The sequence below is a fragment of the Empidonax traillii genome, unplaced genomic scaffold, assembly GCF_003031625.1.
Source record: "Empidonax traillii isolate 1590-97213 ecotype Southwest subspecies unplaced genomic scaffold, ASM303162v1 scaffold324:size701061, whole genome shotgun sequence".
NCBI classification, from domain to species: domain Eukaryota; kingdom Metazoa; phylum Chordata; class Aves; order Passeriformes; family Tyrannidae; genus Empidonax; species Empidonax traillii.
This window is the reverse complement of record NW_020955517.1, coordinates 576,765-594,653: the sequence shown is the minus strand read 5'-3', so window position 1 is coordinate 594,653 and position 17,889 is coordinate 576,765. Positions and strand designations below refer to the sequence as shown.

At 39.2% G+C, this 17,889-nt stretch overlaps 1 protein-coding gene across 4 annotated transcripts in view; it reads left to right on the top strand.

The window, feature by feature from the left end:
- Window positions 1–17,889, top strand: part of HIVEP1 (human immunodeficiency virus type I enhancer binding protein 1) — a 127,186-nt gene that overhangs the window by 5,428 nt on the left and 103,869 nt on the right. The window lies entirely within an intron of this gene.

Here is a 17,889-nt window from a genome sequence, read left to right as displayed (position 1 = left end):
ATGGAAAGGGGCAAGCAGGCAAGCAACCTGCTCTACAAACTGGCAAGCTTACATGTCCTGGTGTTTCCTTGAACAAAATCCCAGTGCACTTTTACCAAGCCCAGGACTGGCAGATGAATGTGAGGAATCTGATCCTATGGTTATTTGTTACTATCTTGGTAGAAGTGGCACTAGAGGAATTAAATGAGGGGAAAGAATACAGGTCAGTTAACAAGCAGACATATTTTGGGGGAGAACACGCTTCCATCCCCACCCTTTTACACAGCTTTCAGGAGAACATGCTTCCACCTGCACCCTCACATGTAGCTGTCATCAGCTTTTGAAAATTAATTTTTACTTTTGCAGTATGGAAGCATCCCTTCAGAGAATAAAAGCCATTGCAAAACCACAAACATCAACATAAAGCTTTAGGGGCAGGAACAGCATTTGATTCCGGTTTTAACTTTTTTATGCCAAAACCCGGCAAACATCCTTGTGTGTTTCAGTTAGTTTACAGCTGAGAGTCTCTCAAGGGCTCGTGCCTACAGCTGTATCTGAGACCTTGTGTTTACAGGCTGTTGTCATTGCTACCACTAACAATCTCTGCTGGAGAAGACATTTTTGCAGTGTCTTTATTCAGGAAGTGCTGAGTAGCATTTTGGTATGATGGATAAACCTCTATCACAAATCAGGAATTCCACATTTCCGCCTCTTACTGAACATGAAGCAATAAATTAGAGCTCAGTTTTTAATATTGTGGTTACCAAGTTGCTGACATAACTGAGCTTATGTTTTCTGATCAAATTTGAGAGTGATCTAATTTTAGTACTCTGACTGATATCTACTCTTGTATTGCTTGAAACTTAACAGGAGTTAAATCTATTGTAAAGCTTTCTTTTCATTTAAATAAATGCATTTAAAATAAATAATCTAATTTCTTAATTGTGTAAGAAATTAGGTGCCTTTGTTTCCTTGCATAATTTCTCCAGTCATTTAGCTTTTATCAACCCATGAAATAACAGTTTTCATCAGTTCCTATTTTTTCCACAACTAATGGAGTTCTTGAATGAATTAAAATGGGTTAAACATTGAGAAGGGAAATAGAGTATAAAGCAAACCCATGGTTTGAAATTATGTTGGAACAGCTAAATGATTGTCAAAACTACACAGTTTGGTGCAAACTTCAACACCTTGTGAGCATATATTGCTGCTATCATGGGTTATTAGAGGTGAAGTGATTTGAAAAATCAGTTTACTTCTCATTAGTTATACACTGTTTCCATTTTTAGTATAGATAATGAGGAAAACTAGATTTTCCTTTCTTTAGTCATTTTAGCAGTCCTCGAGAGTATTGCAGGAAATATTTGCTTAAATCCTCAGTTTTTGCTGGAACTTGAAGAGGCTGAAAGATTTCACAGGTCTGTTTTCTGACAGCTTATTTTGATGCTTGCAAAGTTAGACATGTCTTAAATTGATACTCTTAATTACCATTAGAAGTTTAAAAAATCTATGTTTTAGCACTGTGATTTTTAATCCATGGTACTTAGAACTGATGATAAGTAAATCTGCAAAAAACATAAGTGTGTGTGGTCAAAGGTGAAATTAAAAAAAAATTGGCAACGAGAAAAAATATGTTCTATAACTTTAGAGAGACAGAGGTATAAGATTAAGTAACCTGTAGTTTTAGAAACAAGCTATTTTTAAGTTCTCTAAACCTGATTGTCACCTTTTGTACTATGTACAAAGAACACTCCATGACCTACCTGGCTTCTCCCTCTTTGGTCCTAACTCCTCTGGTTGCCCCATAGCAATCAAATTGCCAACAGCTTTAACTAGACTTGCCCAGAGCCCATCAATGTTTAACTTCTTTTGAGAGATCACTGTCGAACAACCCTTGACACTCTCTATCCTGTTGTGCACCAGATGAGTTACTTGGGTTGCACTCACAGTCCAGATCAGCCCGGAGAATAAACAACCAAGTCCAAGAACCTAAAGTATTTTCCCTTAAAAAACCCCCAATACAATCCCTCTCTCCCTTCGTGCCAAGAAAACACATGGGAAAAAAACCACCATAAAGATCCCCCCCACACACTCCCATTAGTTAATTTGAGGTTTGCTACAGTGTAGCAAAGTGTTGAAGGTTTTAATGTTGCCCGTGTTTACCGTAAGCAACCTTATTGTCTGGGGAAAATAAAGTAACATTGTTTAATATAGAAGGCTAAATTTAAGATTTTGGCAGGATACCTTAAGGCTCTTCTTTTTGTGGCATGGCTTGATTTTGCTCATTTTGTATGCTTCTAGGAGAGCTGACAGCCTTTGGCAGAATAGCATTGGCCCTAAAGTATTAGGATCAGTGAAGATTAAATTTATTTTTTGGGTCCTTTCACTATCTGTTTATAGATGAATCAATATAGCATTATCCTAACCTGATTTTAGAGCAGGAAAAACATATCTTTATCAAGAAGACAGTATATGGGAAGCATTATTTTGCAAATAAAAAAATTAATTAATTGACCATTTGTTTTCATGAACGCTTTAGTGACATGGCTTTGATGCCCATCTGCATCTGAATGAGCATATTGAATCTGAAGGTACCAATAAGGAATGTGCCATGCTGCACTTGTTTCATTATGTTGTTTTGTCACATCAGACTTGTCTGATTCTCACTGCAAATCAATCCTTAATGTGAAAAATATTTCTAACACTAGTGGACTGCTGTGGTGAGAGAAGCTGTGCACAGTGTCAGGCTTGGTCTCCTGACTGACTTAATGGTTGCAGTCATCCCCAGCAGTAGGGATGAGTGGCTAAAATTTGAGAAATACGGCTTTGCAGGTCTCAAAAGGACATGGATTGGATGCATGCAACTTCTGGACAACGTTTAGTATTTTTAAAGGTGGAGGCCAAAGGTATGCCTAGGAAAAGCCTGGTATGGGTTGCCTTCAGTGGTGTGACTGGAACTGAGTTCGTAAGCAGATGTTCCTGATGTTGTGTTAGTCTCTTAAATATTAAGGATGCATATCATGTTGCTAATCAAAAGCATCATCATTCCTCCTCCAGAAAACAAGAGGAAAATATGTGCAAAAGAGGAAAATACCTGTCTTATTTAAACACCCAGAGGTCGCATTTTCTTATCTTACTCTATCTGTTTTAGCTCACTAAAACTAACAAAACACCTACTTTGCATGCGGTTGCACCCTGTATTTACATGGCCACTTGATACACATGTGTAACAAAACATTTCTTAGAATCTGTAATGTATTCCCAGAAGTACAGTTACATTGGAGAATCATGCTTTTAGCAGGGCTGAGTGGGCTTGGTTTGTTGTCAACTGCTTGTGAGGATATAGAAGGAAAAGCAACTCACCTTTTTGTTTACTTAGAAGTACCCAGTTGCAGAGTTTAAAATGAAAACTTTTATTATGTGTACATTGCTTAGCAGAGTGCTGTGATTCACCAGTATAAAACTATAATAGGAATACTTTGAATTTCATCTCTTTCCAGATAAACATACTATTATTTTTAAGCAGACGAGTTGCTGCTGTTTTTCCCTCTCAATCAAGTATTTCTATTTGAAACAAATGAACAGACAGGCCCATAATGTTCAAGAGCCATCTCCAAATCTTTTAATGCTTTGCATTTGATAAGGAAATGCAACTATAATACGAGTAGCTTTGCTGAATAGGTTGATAGGTCTGCAGTAATCTGAAAACCATGCCTAAGTTTGCTGGAAAGCTGGGTGTATTCTGGGCCTTATGATGTCTGGAAGAGCTAGGCAACTACTGCATCTCAAGTGTGAGCTGGCAAGGGCTCTTTGAGTTGTTTTAAAATTGTATTGTGCTTTCAGTGCTGAAATATGTCTGTCTGTGCTGAAAACTGACAGGTTGGTATTAGTGTTTGGTTGTGTAGTCTATAAAAGTTGGGAATCGATTAGTGTGGTGTGCTTTAATTCATGATTTGCATCAAATGACTTAATAAAAACGTTGAGCTTTCTCAAAGCTTGCTTCTGTAACTTGTCCTTGCTTGATTCAGAAGAAATGTACAAGCACAACATTTGACTTTTGGGTCTTTGTACTGTTTCTGAGACAAAAATAGTGCTCTAATTTAGGGTGTTCCTGAGGGGCTGCTGGTTCAGTACTGGTACGTCGGAAGTACTGACAGTCTGTGCTTTGTGGCTTACCTGTGGACATTTGTAAAGATGTTGCACATGTGTCTCGCTTAAGTTTTTGGAGCTGGTGTGAGACACGAATAAGAAGTCAGAGATTTGACTTTGTGACTTTGCTTCAGAAATATCCCTTGATTTGAGAGCAGCAGTTCTTGTTTCTGTATATCAGATTGTGTTGTATAATTTCTTCTATATATAATTTCTTCTAAAAATTTGAACCCCAAACCTCCCTCATGAAGGTAGAGAGAATGCATGGTTCTGTTGGTGTATCACCAGCTGGAGTACCAGCAGACCCACATGTAATGAAATGAATAAATCAGATCTCATGCAGACCACAGAAATACTCTCTTTATGTGTGTCTTGTATTTCTCATTTGAGACGTAGAAGGATAATATTTCTTTTTTTGCCTTTTTTTGTTTTACTTGTTTTCAGTGTAAGATCCTTAGACTGTATCTTATAGTGTGTATGGTCCAACATCTTGCACATTGCATATTATCTTGGCTGCAGCCCTTAAATTTTATTGCAATGTGAATAATGCCTACATTTTCATGTGAAAACCTGTTAAAAATACTCTGCAGTGCAAGAAGGGCTGGATTTAAAGTGCAGTTTGCTACCTATTCCCATCACCTGTGTTGTTCTTGTCTCTCTGTGCCACGTTCCTAAATTTGATCAGGGGTTTTCAGCAGGGTCTAGTCCTATTCACTGCACAGGACGGTTGGGATGTTGTGTCAGTAGGCGTAGGTGATGGACAAAAGCCTGTTGGGAGTGGAGTGCAAGAAGGGAAAGAACAGTAGGGTGAGTAACACTGGAAACTGTTACCTTGAAGTAGCTGTATTTAATTTCTGCCTCTAGCACTAATGGTTAGTGCTGCACTTTGCCTGAATTGAGATACTCAGGCACAAGTTCTGAGCTTTTGCAACTGCAGTTGTTCCACTATGGCAACAGTTTGGTGCAAAACACTCCAAAAGTGCTAAGTATATTAAAACAAAAAGAAATCATGTCTAGATGACATAAATTGAAGATCCGATATTAGCCAACACTTTTGGTACACCTTTTAATCTCAATCTGTCTCCTAATCTCTCTCTATGCCTGTTTTCTGCTGTAAACTGGAGATACCAGTACCACATCAGCTTTTAATGACTCAGAAGACCAAGTCGTTAGTGTTGTGAAGCAGAAACTTGGTGGCTAAATAACGGAAAAGATGATGAAGAAACTGGTAGTAAGCAGAGCCAAGAAGTGAGCACAGCCCATTTTGCACACTGGCTTAGTTTGTGTAAACACCCTTACTTTTGGCATCCTCCAGCTTCTTGCTGGTTCACCTCGCAATCTTAACATTTAAAAGGTATTCTTAAAGCTTACTTCCTAGCTTTTAAAATACCAAACTAAAAAAAAACCCAAGAAATTCCACTGTACTGAACCACAAACCTTCTCGTGTGAGTCACTGACGTGTTGGGACCTCAGACTACAGTGCAGGGTTCTGCCATGTGAGCCACGCAGTGTGCTGGTGTTCCCCGCATGGACCTGGCATGGGGCAGTGGAGAAAGGAGTTGCTCCCATCAGTGAGTGTTCATCATCATCATGTGTCCAAGTTTCACGCTGCTGCTGAGAAAGCCCCTGAAGTCAGGAGGTAATACCTGCAGGAAGAGTCTCCAGAGAGGAACATCTTTAATGTCGTTGTTTTCCCAGTTGTTTTCGAGACTGGTTTAAGCCATTGCTGCTGGAGGAGGAGGAGGAGGTGTAGCAGTCCTGCCCCCTGCCCGGATCAGGTGCTTGTTCCCCACTGTCTGTGTTGCCCTTCTCACTGGTCTGGCCCCACTGTGGAAGTAGTGGCACCCAGAGTGAGTTACACCAGCATCACATGCGGGGGTGCAGTTTTTGTGCTGGGTTGGTAGGATCCCTGATGCTGTACACCCTTGATGCTGCGGTGGCAGCCAGGGAGAGACAGCACAGAGGCCTCTTGCTTGAACTCGTGAAACTATGTCGTAAGTCTCTACGTGCCATGTGTAAGCAGCAGACTTGATTTAGCTTCTTTATATGCCCAAAACCAGGTATAGATTTTCACGCAGATAACAAAAGGTGTGTTCTCTATTTCTGGTTTCTTTGCTTCGCCCTCCAGAGCCCTCCTTCACTTGATGAATTTCCAAACTGGGAAGTGGTGCAGGTTCTTAATGGGTGACTTTAAGAATTTTACTGTGCTGGTAAGCCAGCAAGAAACAGAACTGGTCTCAGTTGACAACTTTAATGAAAAATAAAACACTCCCTTTAAAATTTGGCATAGAATTTAATGCAGAATGAACAAAAGTTGGCTGAGATTTAAGCAATTAAAAAAGATGTCCGGAAAACTAAACTTGATTGTAGCTGGCATTGACAGCTTTGAGTATGTATTTTTAGATTTCTGCAAATGCATGCTAAATATTAGGAAAAGAAAAATAATATGAAGAGAATCTGCTGGATACAGACAGTGGGGAAAATGGGGATCTTCAGAGGGAGTTAAAATAACATGAAGGAAGGAGATATAGAATGGTATTCCAGCTAACAGGATTGTGCAGAAGTAGATGCAAGAATGTTGATAAAAGTAAAAAAAACAGAGAAAGGAGCTTAGTTCTGTTCTTTTGATTGCAGGAAACAACAAATTGTATTTTTTATGGAATATAAAATCGTTATAATTGCAGTTAGATCAGGCTTGAACTGGAAAGAAATAGTGAAGGATAATATAAAAAAAATTGAATTCCTACAGAAAGAAAAAGCAGCAGTGAACCGGGGCTTGAAAGCTGTGTATAAGCCAGTTAGATTTCTTTCAGAATACAGTGAAGTGGAAACAGTGCAGGTCTGTAATTCTGCCTCACCTTTATGTCCTGTATCTTCTTTATTGCTAATTGAGCGTGGAGTAAGAAATGCTACAGGATTTGACATTTGCGGAAGCATAAACTCCAGTGTGTTAGGAAGGTCATGAAAAAAATGGTAGTTGTGACAAGAGAAACAAAATTAAGATTTCAGCAGTTGTTCTTTCAAACATTTCTATTACAGCAGGCAGTTGGCTTTGGGATGAAGCTAAGACCAGTCTTTTGAGGCCAGGAACAATTATATTTTGCAAGAATCAAGCTTTCTTATGAGCATTGAAAAGAATATGGCTTTCTGTTTAGTGGGTTGGTATTTTGGTGGTTTTGTTTTGGTTTTTTGTTCGTTTTTAAATCCTTGCATCTCAGTAGATTTTGGGTTGCTAAGTGTGAATGTAAGGTAACCGTTTAAATGGAGGCAGGAGGTGTGTGTGTTTGTCATAATAAACCAAAGCAACAAGCAAAATACCCAACAACCAGTACTACTATATGACCATTAGCAATTAACATGTAAATAGCAAAATCCTGGGTAGGGCAGAGAAGCTTGGTTAAGAAAGCCTTTTTGCAGATTTATGGTCAGCTACATCTTAAATGTCTGCTTTGAAAAAGGTGAAGGCTTATGGTCTCATGTTTTTCTTAACTGGCTTTTTTATGGCTTCAAAACCATTCAAGTTTCTCTGTTGACACTCCTGTCGGTATTTTCAAACTCTGAAGGCATTAGTGCGCTGGGCTTTGCAGTTGTGGTGGTGTTACTGCACAGTCTCATATGCATCCCAATAAACTTTCCAAGAACATTGTTACCATTTAAAAATACCTTGTTTCAATTCATTCGCTTTAATAAAAATGGTACCAAAGGAATTTGCAAGCATAGTACTGTTTCCTTCAAACTTGCGTTTGCCTGTGTTACGAGGCTTGGAAGGGTTGATGTGATAAATACTTACCTGCTGCTCCAGGTAAGGATTCTTGGGCTGTGGGAAGAATTCCCGGCCCTTGGCGAGGTGAACAGACATGCAGGACCTCGGGCAGGGAGCTCAGTAACAACACACAGTTACAGTTGTCTGTATGTGGTAACATCTGTTTGACCTAACCCTTTGCAAAGTCGCTGAAGAGATGAGAACTATCTTTTTCTAACCACAGTCAGTTGTTATCTTTGAAACAGTCACTGGTAGCCCACCTTAATATATTCAGTAAACTTTGAAAAATACTCTGTTTTGTTTTTTATGTTGTTTTGGTTTGGTTTTTTTAATCCAGAAACTGTTCCTTTACATGGTATGTTTTCTGAGTTTCTTCTTACAATCAGACAGTTTAATTTCAAATTGCAAATGGCTGTAAATATTTATGCTGTAAAACATAAAGGAGACTTCCTAGAGCCACACATTTTCAAAGAGCTGGTTACACCAATAGAAATTTCCTAGGCTGGTTTGTTCTCTGGTATGTTGGACTTCTGTGGTAAGCATTTCAGTTCAGTGATGGCTTATGAGCTTATGGAGAGAGAAACTCAGACTCTTACTCAGTTGGAAAAGTAAGATTTTCCTTGCTATGTTAAAACAGATGAATAAACTGGACTTTAAATTTCCAAATTACACGAGTTGGGCAAAGTGCAGTGTTTCCCTCCACTTGCTTAAATGTATCATAACTTAAAATATTTACATTAAGAAGAAGGGGGGGGGGGAATAAAACCCCACAGCAGATGTTTGGAGCCTTTGATAATGCATTTATGGGGGAAATGGGGAAGCTTTAGTTCAGTAAGTGAGGCAGTACTATTTGTTTTTATATAAGAGCTTTTTAAATGCCTTTAAAGCTTCTCTCAGAATGGGGCTGCTCAGAGAATATGCTGACTTAGCAATTCCTGTATGACCTTTGGTGACAGGCTGAAGAAGAAATATCTTTGTAAGGATCCACAGGTTGTGAAAAGCAGAAGGAGGATTTTTGTTAAGTCAAAGTTGAAATAGGCTGTGTGCTTGAAAATTTAATCTTTGTCATAAGACTTTGCTGATACTCATACAATTGCATCTGACTAATGCAGTAAACTGGATTTAACATCTTTGATTATCAGTAGAAACAGTGAGTAGAGAATGCTTGTTCATATGTTAAAAACCCAGTGAACTTTCTTCCCCTTGAATTCCAGTGTGTTTAAAAGATAAGTTCCCAGCAAGTCCTCTTTGTAAATCCTGGGGTAAACCTCCTGAGCTGAAACTGGGAAAGGTTTGGAATGAGCTGCAGGAGGAAAAGCAGCAGTTGAGCAGAAGCCCATGGTGTAGCGTCGCTACAAAACAACTGCGTGTGTGTTCCTAGTTACCTATGAAATACGTGGCTTACACCCTGCCAGCGATGGTAGTCATGGAATATCCAGTGCACACCACATGATTTCCTCTGATTTTTGGCCTAATTTTTTAGGGCTGGAAAGTAGGGTAAGTTAATATTGAATGGCATTGTTTTTAAGTACTGAACTCTGTTAAGTCAGATGGGAGATTGCACACGCTTGTTCTTATCCTAAAGGTTGCAATGCAGACAAAATGCAGAGCCAGGAAACAGAAAAAAGTATATGCAGTATATGTGGTGGTTTTGCTGTTCTGTTACCTGTAAGGAATCTCTACCCACTGTGCTTTTTTGAAGAGAAGTGCATGTCTCATACTCAGCAAATAAGCAGATTTTAGTTTTCTTCCCAGATGCAGCATTTCTTACAGAAAGAACTATTTCTGTCACAGGTCTGTGAGGGAAACACAAAGGTGTATATGTTAATAGTGTTTAAAATACTGTATTCTGTAATTTTTATTAGCAAAATACCTAATCTGACCAAGTGTTCCTTTAATTCTCTCTTGTCAAGAGACAGCGCTAAGTGTGTATATTGCATAGTCTAATGCTTGAATCATAAAATAGAATTGCCTTCTTCAGTGTTAGAGGCAGTGTTTTCGTGGCTGAGAGGCAGATTGGGAACTGTGAAAATATTACACTTTGTTACAGGGATGATTTAGTAATTTTCAAACAAATCTTTAGTTTACACAGGGCACTTGCTGAATTTGTCTCAAGTATTGCATGCATTTCTTCGAGGTGGGTAGTACTCTTTTTTGTGATAAGTTTATGGAACATGTAATTTTGTTTTCCTCTGGTGTTTTTTCTTCTCTTTTAAACAAAGTATATTTCTGTGACAATAAAATCTTACATTTATTTTAAAACACTCTATGTATGCTATATCCAGATATATGTGTCCGTTAGCATGCTCCAGGATAGTTTTCTTTATGTGTTTGTCCTTTCTTTTCTTAAAATTCTGAAATGGTGATGTAACTTTTGGAGATACCACGAGGAATTGCTGTTCTGGTGCAAGACGGTTTTGCTTTTGTCAGACTTGTGAAATGTAGTTTGACTTCAGTACCCCTTCAGCAAGGTTTGGTCCCAGGATTGCTGCAGAACCTGAGCTGGCTGCCATGCCCGCTCACACACAGGGAGTCCATTGCCGCAGTGGTAGAAAGGAAGGCTGTTGTTTGGTTGCTAAAATGTGGGTCTACTTCCCTGTTGAAAGGGTCGATCTTCTCTCTCTTCGGCTAATTAATTAGGCTAGTTGTTAGGCTTGCTCAGAAACATTGCATTCTTAACAGGTTTTCTGAAGTTTTCAGTTGTCTTGATATGTCATTAGCACAGGGCAAACTCTGAAATTCCCCAGTGGAGAAGGCTGCAATCTCCCACTTGTGTCCTTTGCCAGATGATCCCATATCCTAGAGTGAGTGGCCATCATGAGCAGATGGGGGCACACCCCAGAGCTTGTGGGAAGTTTTCATAGGTACCCAGGTGGGATATGGTCTCAGCACAAACCAGGTTTTAATTATTAATGTTTTTCCAGTATCTTATGGCTGACTTCTATCATGCCTTTTCAAAAATAAATGAATTGCACATTCCTCTTTAAGACTGTATTTTTCTTCACTGCCTTTTTTTCTTCTTTGCTTTTTTCTCGACCATTCTGCCCGTTAGCGTACGTATCACCAACAGTCTAGTGAGCATCTAGAAAACAAATTCATGCTGTCATTTTATTTCTCCCTGATTTTTCCTACTGTTCTTAAGCCTTACAAACCTTTGATACTGCAAACATCTCACATGCTTCAGTTTGCTCCTTGAACAAGGTTGTAGGTATAAAGACATTTCTACTAAAGCGACCTGAAGTTTACATGATGAGGCCTTAAAAAAATAGAGTTAAAGTATGTTCTCCAAGAATAACATCTGTACAGTGCTTTGAGTAAGCAGAACAAGAGAACCATGGTGTATTAAAAAATCAAGATTCAGAGATTTGAAGAATGTGATATGTGTCTGTAACATGCTTGGGAAGCAAGGACAAGTGATGGATTTTCAGTGTGTCCAAAAACTGACCCCATTGTTTTAGTCAGTATTTCTACAAAAGGGGTCTCCTGGATGTGTGTAAGGTCTGTATAAACACATTTACAACTGTTTGGAAGTACAAAAGAAGTTAATATTGAAATATTTTCCCCGACTTTTACAATAATTTTTGCACTTTTTCTTCCTTCTTCTTTTTTTTGGGGGGGGGGGGGAGAGGATGGGGAGGGGGCATAGATGTTCATGATTTTCCTGTTCATAGGAGATTCACATTCTAGCAGTTTTTCTTTTGAATGTTTAATCTCCATACTTCAGTAAAATGCTGACCAGATTTTCACTTTCTCTGTAGTCTAAGGAAACTTACATGTGATAAGCAGGCTGATGTGCCCCATGTGCCTTACAGCCTCTTTTCTTGTGTCTCTTTTAAGCATCAAGGGTAAAAGACTGAAGACATTAAAAGGTATTTTCTTGTGGGCCTTACTGTGTTGCCTGTGGTCTAGTAATTAAATCTTATAAATGCTGCTTGTGAATTTCTAATTTTCAGTTTGACTGGTAAATCACAATCTGCCCACCATGGCAAGTGACAGTCCTAGCTCACCAGTGTTGGCCTTCTGTAGTTGTATGTGTTAATTTATAAAAACTGTTTAATAATGCTTCGAAACAGGGGATTCTGAACATTAATTTATTTCTGGTGGAAAATAATGGCCTGAAAAGGATGTAGTGGTCAATGTTTTCCAGAGCTGAAAGTTTCTGGTTAGCCACATATTTCTGCAAGGGCATTCAGAAATGTAAAATGCTCTAAAATCTACTGATGCAAGGGAAAGGGACAGAGGAGGCAAAGCCTGATGTTAAGATACAGAAAGAGTTCATGTAGATGCACAGTTATGTACCGGTTACCTGCAAGTAAATTTCAGTCTCCCATTTCTATGAAACACTGTCCTAAAATGTGTCTCTTGAACCAATAAGAGTAAGTAAGTAATCAGCTTTTCCTCCAAGAGGCTTTAAAAACAAAATTTTGGCAACAGTAACTAAGGCGGTGTTTTACAGAAGAACCCCCAGTAAATGGAAAGCAAGCTGGTAATCAGTTTTGATTAACGGATCTGCGTTCTGTTATTTAAATGTTTACATCCTGATTAGCATTTAGGCTGCATTTAAATATGCAATTTTATTTTAGCAAAAAATGAGGCATGGAGAATGGAGATAATCTTTCAAGTGCTAAATGCTGGGGATGTGAGGTAAAAAGTGTGCACCCACCTCCCTCAGCATTTTAAAGTGATACTGATGTGACTGATAGTTTCACTTTAGTTGTGGGATTATGGAGTTTCTTAATCAGATAGGGCTAAAGGAAAAAGTGTGGGGGTTGGTTTTATTTTGTTTTGTTATTTTTTGCAAATTCTTCTTAGTCTACAACAGGCTTTAGTCACAAAATTAAGTTTTAACTGAAGTATTAAGGCTTTTGTTCGTGAACTAAATGTCTCCTCATTTTATTAAAAGGCAAAGAAAGTTAAGCAGGTACTAAAGTTTGTGAGATTTTTCTTGATTATTTTAAGAATTGCCCATCTATGATAGCATCTGATCATTTAAATCTGTATTTCCATTGTGATACTTGCTTCGTGTATATGTGCAGTATAGTCATTGTTCCTTATGTTGCTCATGTTTGGGTTTTTTTTTCATGCAAAAGCACTGATTCTGGTAACAGTTGTTAGGTACTAGATATAGTGGTTTGCTTTGACGACTCACTTCTGCTGCAAAGTTGAGACTTTTTGGCCAAAAGAGCATGCACATCTTTCAGGGTTGCAGATCCTGGCTTTGTGAAAAACTGACTGATTCAACAGAAAGGTTGGCCTGCCACGTAAGCATGCCATAAAAAACGAGCATCTGACAGCTCTGTGGCTTGAAATAGTGAATCTGACACAGGCATATGGAAAATTCATGCAACAGGGATACTGTATCAAAACAATTTTTGTAGAGAGGCAAAACGGAATCCTTTCCCTCCCTTCCTCCCTCCTTTGCTTTCTCATGACTCTGTTTTTATGTTGTTTGCCTTTTAAATGATGTCTCTTTAAAACTTGATATCTTACACAAAGATTAAGCATTTCTCAAAGAATTTTTAAATAATGATTTAACTTTGAAGGGGAATATTCATACAGGGATAACATCAGGAAGGTGGGACACTTCTGAAAAGCCGTGGCTCCTCTTCCCCTTAACATGACTGCCTGAAAGGAGAGACAATGTACTGTGCTCATGAGTTGAACAGGGAATTCCTGCCCATGATAACTTGACTCTCTTTCTTCCAAAGCAAACTCAATATCCTTCTGATGAACAAACATCTGTCTTCTGATGAGACAAACCTTTTCTCCCCTCCACCTGCTACATTTCTGTTCCATTAGGTTTGATGTCAGCCACAAGGTTTTGTATTAGTCTTCTACCTGGGCTTGTAGAGCAAAGACTTCAGTTTACATAGAAGGGCTTCTGTTTTTGTTGAGCTGGCAGAGGTTTTGAGGACTGTGAAGAGATAGAAAGTAAACACAGGCAAGCAACAAATAGAACAATCACCCTTCTCTCATGACAAGCAAGTCTATAACTAATATTACTGGCTTATTTTCTTTAGCCTTTTTTTTCCTCCCCTCCTGCTTTGCACATTTTTCACCAGCTGTCGTTGGGCTTCCATATTTTTTGCCGCTCTTCTTTCAACAAACCTTTGAAAATAAGATATTGCTGTTACAACTATCACAAAATTAAGAAGCAGAGGCACAGGAGGATTAGGAGACACCTTAACCAAGGTGTGTAGGCACCCACTGCCTACTAAAGGCTGAGGAGCTATTGTGCCCAAAGCCCTTGCTCCATCAGGCCTTGGAACGGTCAGTTAGGGTCATGCTGGGAGATGAAGCCATGTCTTTCCTGATTGCCCAGGGTAGCAGTGATCATCCCTGACCCATTGTTTTCCAACAGAACCCTTCCCTAAAATTTTTGAGCTCTGTGACTCTTTTTACAAGACCCACTCCTTCATTATGCATTGATGCCTAGTGCTGTGGGGTGTAGATTAATGAGATGTAGATGTGTTTGTCCAGGGGTCCATGACTTACTGTGCCAGTGGGACATGACTCTGAACAGCATCACCAGCTGCCTGTTCTGCTCTTCCCTCTTATGAGTTTCATCTAAGAGAAGCTCTCTGTGGTGAATGAATTACTGAAATGAAACGCCTGAAGACACAGTTAGTCTTTCATTCATCCTGAGAAGTAATTAACATCTGGATATCTTGCCACTGAGAATTAATTTCAGTAGTGGCCAAGTCCTTCTCTGTGTCCCTGCAACAATGTGTTTCTTCAGTTCAGCTGGGCTGTTGCAGTGAACATGGCAGATATGTTGCTGAACATGCAGATCCATGTGTAGGGTGAGCCTGTGCAGTGGTCTAGGGCATGTACTCTTAATTTTTTAATCTCTAGCAGGTTCAGCAGAGCCTGGCCCCAGTTATGTACAGGCTGTGGAATTCTAATCTGTATGCAACTCCGTGAAGCAGCTGACTTCATGCCTGTAGAACTGCACTAGCCTAGGAATCATAAAACATGAATTACAGGGATGAGAGCCACATGGGAAGATAGAAGGAATAGACCTCTGGCTGCCCAAAGGCTGGAAAAGTTAATCTCCATCACTGTTGCCATCTGCATGCCCAGTAATGGTGAGGAACCTGGTGTGACGCTGCATGGTAGAAGTCGACATGGGTTTATCCTTTATGTGTGCCCATATGAGAAAAATGTGTTTGGTAAATGAATTTTAAAACGCCTGGTTTGTTCCTTCTTCATATGTAAATCCCAGCGTGGGAACTGCAGATATGCTTGCTTACTGTTTAAAAGTTGTAGAGGCCTAATGATGCTGCAGCGTGGGTGTGTGAAGCCATGCTGCTGCTTTTTGTGTTGTATCAATGGCCGGATGTGTGCAAACCATCCAGGAGTGTGCCAACGTGGAGAAGGGGCTGTCTCTCTTCTGGCATGTTGTTTCTTTGCTCCCTTGGTAAAGCTCTGCTGGATCCACACATCACTTGGCTTCTTTTGGTGCTCTTGCAAGCTACACTAAATATTCATTATAATAACAATGCAGACTTCTAAGTAAAAAGCTCACTGGAAAAAAAGATGAGCTTTTTCCAGAAACAAATCCAATCACCCCACCCGTTTTCTTTCTTCAGAAACCGGAGCTGAGGAATTGCGACAGGAATTCTCTTCCAAGTCACGGTGGTTGCTTCTTCCCTTCCTAATGGGGAAGGGCACTCCTATGGTGGTGAGGAAGTACAGCAATGCTCCCAGGCTAATATGTAAAAAATCCTCCATACAGCCATAAAAAAAGTAGTTTACATTAAAGTGGATAAATATATTTTCGAGGGAAAACTTTGTCCATACATGTATTTATCTGATACTAATGTTGGAACTTGCAGATGAGAGAAAGATGGGGATAAATATTCCAATATTCCAGCTGAGTCATCTTTGCTTCTTCCTGATTATCCCTTTCTATTCATGATTAATGCCCATGGAAATATTTTTTCCTTAAACGTTGTTTTGTTTTTTTTAATCAAGAAAAATTATATACTCAGTATCTTACTTAAAAGTTAGATTAAGAGAACATGTTTGTGCAACTGAGACAAGAACTAGAAATTAGAAAAGTAGATTTATGTGTTTTCATTCAATATTGATTTATTTTACATGTATTCCTGTCCTGTATTGAGCCAAGTCTTTTTCTTTGCACAAAAAGAGAAGCATGTACTCATGTCAAGAGCATAATTCCTAGTTATTTCCAGCAGGTGCTTAAACACATTTGTAAATTCCAGCTTATAGCTGAGCAATTCACCCTCTACCCCTGTATGTAAATTTGTAACAGAGGACTCAATGAGGGGTTTGAGTGTATAAGTGATACCTTTTTTTTTCAGCATGGAATTCCCATTGAGAGGCCAGGCCTAAAAATACCAAATGTTTCCGCAAACAATTCCTGCACATTGCATGTTGAGTAATACAGCTACAACCAAGAGGACAGTTTCCCAAATGGATGCAGGAGTCCAAACTGAGCTAGTTTATATATAGTTTTTATTACTGGTCATAAGCTCTTACCAGAAATCCAGATGTGCTTGGATCATGCAGCTGATTAATGACACAAAATGACTGTGGCTACAGGATGAAGGCTTCTTTTGTGTGCCAGAGAGGATAACTTTCAGCTAATGACTTTAAAATATTTTATAGAATGCAAATAGAGCAAGTTAGGGCATGTAAACAATACCTTCTTATCAAGGTAAGCATTTGAATTACATGCTATTGACATATGTGATTTGATTTAAAGAAATAATTTTGTGTGCTGCCCTTTTCCAATGGAGTGTTTCAATAAATATTTAACCCCCCTCCCCCAACAAAAAAACCCAAAACCCTCATCTCAAAACATTTCTCAGTAAATAAAAGGGAAATTCAAAAGGGAAAAGCCAAAGAGAGTAGTGGAACTCTACAGGGCAGGCAATAGTCCTTCTAAAATAGTAGAAAATCTTGTGTAAGGGAGCCTGAAATGCTTTGGTTTTGGAATGTTTAAATGTGGCAAATTTTCGAGTGGCTACTAATTTGAAATTTTAAGTTCTGCATGAAAGTCAGTAAGCTTGCAGATTCAGATATTTCTCAGTGCTCATGTCCAGCAGATGTGTAGGCATGTTTATACAACATCAAAAAACTTGATTTTTCTTCTTCCTGCTGCTGCTGTGCTGTACTTCCCTTGGGAAACGTCCTGATTTGGTGATTGTGGAGTTTCAGGTCAGAGTGTGCTCTCACCAAATTAAATCCCTGCAGAAGAAGGTGACCGGCATAAGGAACCTGTTCTTGTGGCCACATTCAGCAGCTACAAGTTTTCTTTGTTGCTCAGCATGGTAGAATCAGGTCTTTTTACTTCCAGGGACCATTTACTCATTTGTTTGGCCAAGAAGTTGATTAGAGTGATGCTGTCACTGGATTGGTATCAGCAGTATCTCTCTCAGAATGGTTTCAAGTACAATACATAATTGGAAGTGATGTGGGAGAGCTCAGCAGCCCTTGTGGAGTTGTGTTGTCTTGATTTTCACCACAGTTGAGACCACTCCTGAAAGTGACCAAAAGACCCCTGTATAGCTGTCAGCACTGCCCCATGGCACTCGAGTCAGTCACTGTGTCTCCAAGTCCACTCAGGGCTGTAATTTCCACTCCAGGAAATCCAGTTTAAAACTAGCATCAGGGACTACTTACACCAGCAACTGTTGTAGCCCAACATGTTCCTATGAGTAGCTGTTAATAATGCTTGAACTCTTTCTTAGCTCTTTTTCATTTATTTTTTGGTGGAGTATTTAGATTATTGTCATAGACCGGGATGCTTTACATCTGGAATGGTTTCTTCTTTCACACCGTGACCTTTTGTTTACCTTAATTTCTGTAGAAATCCACTTCTGAGAAGAGGGTGGTGTTTGCACCAAATTCTCTTCTTCCTTTAAAAACACAAAAAAAGGAAAACATGTTTCCTGTTAGTGACTGTTCTAATTTGTATTTCTGCTTCATGAGAATATATCCTAAATGTACAGAGAGGGACTTGTTTTAGG